This window comes from Oncorhynchus gorbuscha, unplaced genomic scaffold (assembly GCF_021184085.1).
Source record: "Oncorhynchus gorbuscha isolate QuinsamMale2020 ecotype Even-year unplaced genomic scaffold, OgorEven_v1.0 Un_scaffold_6840, whole genome shotgun sequence".
In the NCBI taxonomy this organism is placed as follows: domain Eukaryota; kingdom Metazoa; phylum Chordata; class Actinopteri; order Salmoniformes; family Salmonidae; genus Oncorhynchus; species Oncorhynchus gorbuscha.
In genome coordinates this window covers 6,262-13,749 of record NW_025750353.1, presented here as the reverse complement: position 1 = coordinate 13,749, position 7,488 = coordinate 6,262, and the positions used below count along the sequence as shown (strand labels likewise).

At 39.0% G+C, this 7,488-nt stretch overlaps 2 long non-coding RNA genes across 2 annotated transcripts; one reads left to right on the top strand and one right to left on the bottom strand.

The window, feature by feature from the left end:
- Positions 1 to 246: 246 nt before the first annotated feature.
- LOC124029568 lies at positions 247 to 1,677 on the bottom strand. The gene is made up of 3 exons (XR_006837801.1): positions 1,189 to 1,677; positions 803 to 873; positions 247 to 362 (listed from the first exon to the last, which is right to left on the bottom strand). It is a non-coding gene; the product is annotated as an uncharacterized LOC124029568 (long non-coding RNA).
- On the top strand, positions 1,201 to 3,151 carry LOC124029567. The gene is made up of 3 exons (XR_006837800.1): positions 1,201 to 1,494; positions 2,340 to 2,475; positions 2,753 to 3,151. It is a non-coding gene; the product is annotated as an uncharacterized LOC124029567 (long non-coding RNA).
- The last annotated feature ends 4,337 nt before the right edge of the window (positions 3,152 to 7,488 follow it).

Here is a 7,488-nt window from a genome sequence, read left to right as displayed (position 1 = left end):
GTGTGAGTTTTTTCTTTTTTTGGGTTTGGATATTGCATCCAATTAATATTTTAATCAATGGCATTTTCTTAGGGTGCTTATTAGTCTTCTGTTTGTTGTGTACTAAATATTTCTGTTCATTTTCATTTGTTTTTTTCCTGTGAAGCCATTGTGTTGCATTCATGTCTGAAATGTGCTGTACAAATAAAGCTCGATTTGATTTCAACAAATGAACCCAATGACCGACCAATCGACAGACTCTTGATCCTCTTAGTATGAAAATCAGTATCAATCCCATGTGAAAGGATTCAACTACTGCAAAAACTGAAACAAACGGATCAATCCCACTTTTCCAGCCTTGCCATTCCATTTCTTGACTGCCCCTGCAACACAGAAAGAAACACATTCAGTCATATTATATAAAACTCTCAAAGTAATGGATATGAGGCATCTATGTCCTCAGTTACACCTATCAACTAAATATGACTTCTGTCATCTGATCACTCTAAGCTGCATTAGGTTCAGAACAACCAGGATGGGCCTTTGACATAGTCAGGCCACCAAATATGCATAAGCAATATAAAGAGATGTGGGGAAAAGTACATTGCACACAAATTACCTTCATAATATCAAAGAACAAATGTGTGTGCCTGAGGGAAATGAACTTTCATACAGCCAAAAGGGGTGAGAAATTACACCAACATCAGTGGACAATTTGCACTAATGTAAATAAACATAGATGGTGGAACATATTCCCTTTTGCTGACGTGATGAACCCCTAGGGGAAATAAATATTTACTATCTAAACCATGTGTGACCTCACCTCTCTGGCTGTAGAAGTGTTCTTCCTAACCAGTCCCTCAACAAGAGATACATCCTTGGGACATCACTAGCCTGTTGAAGTTGACATTTAAAATGGTTAAGGTAGGGTTTAGGGTAGGGATGTCCCAAAGATCCCGGATAGCATTGACCATTGTGCATTCTTCTGTCTCTTTAACATAGCAGGTGATGGGTTCTGACTTCTGAACTTGAAAATATGAAATTTCCTTATTATGTGAAATTGAATGAAACAATAATGTATGTTGATGCTAATATGATGTACAATATTCCATGATGTTTCTTATATGCCATATACTCTTTTTTAACAGTTTCACTAATTAATTTTAATTAACTTAATTATTATGATTCGACATCAGTTCACCTTCTCACCTCATACTGTGTTGGAGCAGCAGCAGCTGACTTGATCCTTGATGCTAATCAGCATGTTTTGAATCTGAGAGTAAATGGATCTGACTACAACTCTAAAAATACAGGGTTCAACTGGAGTTGTTCTGAGATCCCCTAAGAACCATAGGGTTCTTGGTCAATGAAAAACAGCCCCAAAAGGTTCTTCAAAGAACATGTTAGAAGGTGGGTTCATCGAGGAACCTCCGTTGTTGCTGGACTTCTTCCGGAAACTTCGCAATTACAACTGAAAACGATGGTGACAAGTTTGGATGCGACAACAGTTAAAAGGTTAAGTTGGGTTGATGTTTGGCTCTGAATATGTCTCGAAATAATAACTAGGTTTGGATTATTTCCCTCAACTATATTCGTTTCCATAAAGCCAACATGGCTTTACACTCATTAACGTAAGTTTCCAATCTAGAGCAGTTCTCAGTTTTGTGATAATGAACTAGCTAACTAACTAACGATGGTGACCTGTCCAGGCGAGATGTTACAACGAACTGAATCGTCAATGGAGGTCTTCCTCTTTATATAGCCTGGTACAGAAAGCAATACTATTAACTCACAAGGGGCATAATGTTACATGTACAATACTTTCCCATTTTGGAAACGTTACATGGACAATACTATCCCATTTTGGAAACGTTACATGTACAATACTATGCCATTTTGGAAACGTTACATGGACAATACTATCCCATTTTGGAAACGTTACATGTACAATACTATCCCATTTTGGAAACGTTAAATGGACAATACTATCCCATTTTGGAAACGTTACATGTACAATACGATCCCATTTTGAAAACGTTACATGTACAATACTATCCCATTTTGGAAACGTTACATGTACAATACTATCCCATTTTGGAAACGTTATATGTACAATACTATCCCATTTTGGAAACGTTACATGGACAATACTATCCCATTTTGGAAACGTTGCATGGACAATACTATCCCATTTTGGAAACGTTGCATGGACAATACTATCCCATTTTGGAAACGTTGCATGGACAATACTATCCCATTTTGGAAACGTTACATGTACAATACTATCCCATTTTGGAAACGTTACATGTACAATACTATCCCATATTGGAAACGTTACATTATCTTAATGATCTTTTCAGATCTTCTCAGAAATGAATCAAGTCCATGGAATGGATATTGACAAAACGATAATTCAAGAACTAGCAGAGGTAGAGAGGCAGGGGTGAGGACATCATCCTGCTATTTTGACAGTCCCTGAAGGACAATACAGAAGAGGTATTTGCTCTTTTTCCTTCCCTTTCTCTAATGTATTTTGTAATAAAATTAGCAAGTGTAGTAAGATCAATGCTTTACTAGGACTGGAGACCACATCAGCGATTCTGCTCTTGCCCTACCTCTTCAAAGAGGACCCGAGTGGCCTTTATGTCCATGCCTATGCACCAATCATCTGTTTCTTCATAAACATAAGTGTGCATGCTTATATAAAACTACAGCTGAACATTTGTTATGTTCTTTGTATGTGTATTATTTTTTCTTACTTTTGTTGAAACAGATTTCACCGCTCTTCACTCCTTTACTGCACATCGGCGGAAAACCATTTCACCATGAGAGTGAAATCCCGCTGGCCTTTGACGGGAGAACATCCACGACCTCGAGGACGTCTCCATGGGACTTGGGGCTCTGCTAGAGCTGTATTTTTTATTTCCCCTTAAATTTCCCAAAAATGTCAGAAAAACACTTATGTTGTTAAGTTACTGTGTTCTGGGGATAAAAGAAGTTGGGTGAAGTTACCAGGGCTGGTCATAAAGATGGCAAACTTCCTAACATAACTAAGTGAATATGATATACACACTAAAGCTGAAAAATCTGTATTTAGCATCAAGTCTACAATGTTATTAGTTTACCGATGATTCATTTTTAATGTATTTTGTTTTTATTGTACATCATTATTTTGGATTTTTTTTAAATGTCATGAAAAGCACTTTACAAAGAAATTTTATTATTTATTATGGTTTGACATGTCTGCAGAAATGTTGCAATTTTGTAATGTGTTTTGTTTGGTAAATTGTTTTGTAAATATTAATTCACATTCGTGGTGCCACTAAATAAACCATTTTTATTTAAGTCAATATTGTCAACATTATTATGTTTTTATAATGGAGGAGGGTGGACAGGGAGTTAAAAAGGAACCCCAAAAGGTTATTTATGGAACAATGATAAGGGGTTCTTCAAATAACTTATAGGGGTTCCCACAAAAGGTTCTTCAAATAACTTTTTTGCTTTTTTGTCTGAAAGTATTTTTCAACTGCGATACCAACTCCAGTCAGCAGATGGCGACATGATTCTGCCACGTCACGTATAATCTAGTGGACGGGACGCTCCTTCAACATCAACAGTTAGTCACACACTTTGGTTCACTCTAACTTGATGGAAAAAGGTTTATTCAATAAATCTAGCAACTCCTCTCATACTGGGAAGACCCCACAGGCCTTAAGGGCAGTTTTATTTCAAATGTAGTACCTGGACGGAGAAAATCCAATAAGCGTTTTATAGTTTCATCCTTAGGGTAATTTACCCTAAAGTGGACACACTCCCATCAGTTTCTGAGACAACTGCCCAGACTTTGCAGACTGATTAAAAATGCTTAAACCTCATCTTTATCAAATTATCCATTAAAGATACCAACTTAAAACCTACGTTTGTCTATATACGGGTTGTTTAAATTGTATTTAATTATATTCCCAGTTTTACTTTATCAAATCTCTAGTAATCATTAGTAATCACTCGGCACATACAATTCATCACATTTTCATATATTCACAGAATCCATATAAAACGTAAGAAATTCTTAGGTACTCACGAAAACCATTCAATTTGCTTTTTCAAGGAGTCTCCATAGCTAAGAAGCAGCTCTCGAAACATACACCCAGCAGAATAATCTTTTTTTAAATACCCAGACATTGACCATGGGATCATCAACGGTTCTCTAACCTCCCAGAGACCACGGTAAAAAAAAAATCAAGCCTCCCAGGAACTATAGACCTTCCGCTGGTTTCTAAAATATCACCCAGTTTATTATCCAAATTTCAATAATCTGAGTAAGCATATTTCTATATATTACTATCCAAACGTCAGATTAAGACTCATTTCCACATTCACACAACTCTCATATCAGTCACAATGCTATTCCCAAACATACCTAATCAATTAGTTGTTTTTCAACAATATTTTAACCTGCAGGAATATTTTCACATTTCTATCTCATGGTTAGTTCCTAGGATAATGCCACTCATACATTTACATCTTTCAAGACTTCTAAAATGGGGTCCAGGTTTTAAAAATTACAGGTGCACCTTACTATCTTATACTATATCATAAATGGTCCTCACTAGTAAACACAGATTCTAGTTTTCATCCAGTTCACACAGATAGCTGCCTCGGCCCCGTTTACACCAAAATACACACTCAGAGCCTACTGACTGGGCCCTGTTTACACCTCCAAGGTGCACCCCTCACACAGGAATACACACTCAGAGCCTTTGAGGATTTTCTAAAAACTCCACTTTAAGCGTTTCGCTCGTCATTATTATTATTTTTAACTACGTTTGAGATGTGGTATCCACTCGGCTCGCTGCCTCTCAAAACAAAGGTGGGACCATCTGCTCCGTTCCCAAAGTGTGGTCTCCCTGAGATCCCATGTTTGAGGGATCCCTCGTGCACGATTTACCTGGGTTGTCAGGAGCGGTCACCAAGTGAAGATTAACATCCCCATCGCCAAATGTGGTTAATCTCTTTAATATCAAATGAGGAGACAAAGTTACCACACAAGTCAGAGTTCAATTTAAATATTTATTCACTTATTAATAAGGGAGCAGGTCAATACAACACACAAATATAAATTGAATCAATTGAATGCTCTACGATAATGATGGATGGTCGACAAATCACGCCCAGATGATTCGTTGAGAGCCACGATACAAAAGTACAAAGGTTTTTTACAGCCAAGATACACCCCTTTCAACCTACATGACCAACAACAGATGTTTAGAACGGGTGACAAGGTTTAGATTTGTATGAAAGATACTTATAATTCTCAGCAGACAGCATCTGCTGTAAAAACAGTACTCTTTGTGTAGAGACCAGGGTCTGGCCCTGAGGTCACCTCTCCCTGGTACCATATAGAACAGAAACATTAACTCAAGCTCTGGAATGCCCATCCTCAGTAGAACACACAGACGCAATAGTTCTAAGTACCCTCTATTCTGTTGCATAAACATTTAACATTACATTTACATTTAAGTCATTTAGCAGAGGCTCTTATCCAGAGCGACTTACAAATTGGTGCATTCACCTTATGACATCCAGTGGAACAGCCACTTTACAACAGTGCATCTAAATATTTTAAGGGGGGTGAGAAGGATTACTTTATCCTATCCTAGGTATTCCTTAAAGAGGTGGGGTTTCAGGTGTCTCCGGAAGGTGGTGATTGACTCCGCTGTCCTGGCGTCGTGAGGGAGTTTGTTCCACCATTGGGGAGCCAGAGCAGCGAACAGTTTTGACTGGGCTGAGAGGGAACTGTACTTCCTCAGTGGTAGGGAGGCGAGCAGGCCAGAGGTGGATGAACGCAGTGCCCTTATTTGGGTGTAGGGCCTGATCAGAGCCTGGAGGTACTGAGGTGCCGTTCCCCTCACAGCTCCGTAGGGAAGCACCATGGTCTTGTAGCGGATGCAAGCTTCAACTGGAAGCCAGTGGAGAGAGCGGAGGAGCGGGGTGACGTGAGAGAACATGGGAAGGTTGAACACTAGACGGGCTGCGGTGTTCTGGATGAGTTGTAGGGGTTTAATGGCACAGGCAGGGAGCCCAGCCAACAGCGAGTTGCAGTAATCCAGACGGGAGATGACAAGTGCCTGGATTAGGACCTGCGCCACTTCCTGTGTGAGGCAGGGTCGTACTCTGTGGATGTTGTAGAGCATGAACCTACAGGAACGGGCCACCGCCTTGATGTTAGTTTTTTTTTAAAACACCATTTGATGCAATAAAAGTATTATAACATAATGTTGAAGTTTTGCTCTCAGTGCCCACTGAAAGTTGACTAGTAACAACAACTGGGACCTAAAAGACACCCACCATGAGACCCACTAAATCTGCCAAAGAAGAGGGAAACAAAAGAAAAACCCACACCCAACTTAAAAACAGGAAGCAAACCAAAAAGGTGGATCGACTAAAGGTGTTGACTCTCCACATCTATCAAGACATCCAACCAGAACCAGAACAAATAGCAGGCCAAACTATCCCTCTCAGCACTGCCTGGACTGCACAAAAATGCAAATGCTTTCCGTTTGAGTTATATTAGATTTTATTTTCATCCAGACTTTCTTAAATAGAACCTGGACCAGTTCAGGTGAAACACCTTCCCACTAACTAGACGGACAAGCCAGCAGAGGTGTAACACATACTGACTAACGAGGTGACCTCAATCAGTGCACCCTACCTGCTAACGAGCTATACCTCAAAACATAAATGGAAAGACCAAAGCCTGTAACACCTTCCCCCTTTAACAACAAATATATGCTATGTTTTTGTTGGACAAGTTTGCTCACCCCCGACAGAAAACAACTTCCATTTCACATAATCAACTACAATAAACACTACTGGCTGTCAACAACTAAAAACAAGATTTAAAAAACACATTTCTAAATAATGAATCATTTTTCTTTCAATAGAATCCTAAAACTCACTAGCTTCTAGAACTCTCGTCCCCTTGGAAAGAGCCCCCAAAAACCTTGCCTCCAATACGGAAAAACGTGCAGTCAAAATAAATTGTGATCCATGGCAACGCACTGGCTAAACGCAAAACTTGTTGACTGCCCACCCTTGAGACAATCAGCAACCAACTCCTGCAATATCCATAGTAACTTTCCACCTCACTGCGGAGCTTCTCTCCTTCTCCAGGCATGTTGTTGGATATAAAAGCAGGGTAACAATGTCAATATAATTGTACCCAAAAATGTTATGTTGGTTGCATGAATAACTATGATTCCTAAATCTTACATAATTGTAAATATGAAATATCAAAACCAACTGTACACCCCTTTGTTAATATGTATTGGTATTCTGCCCTTGAGTTGCGTTCCCATGCAAAACTAGACAGATAGCTAACAACTAAGTCTTCAATAAAACTCCCAAGGCGTGACTTTTCTTGAATGAATATATTGAAAACGTTTATGTTGTGAAACTGCAAAATACAGAAAATAATATACTTTAGTATTCAATTCACGCCGACATAAT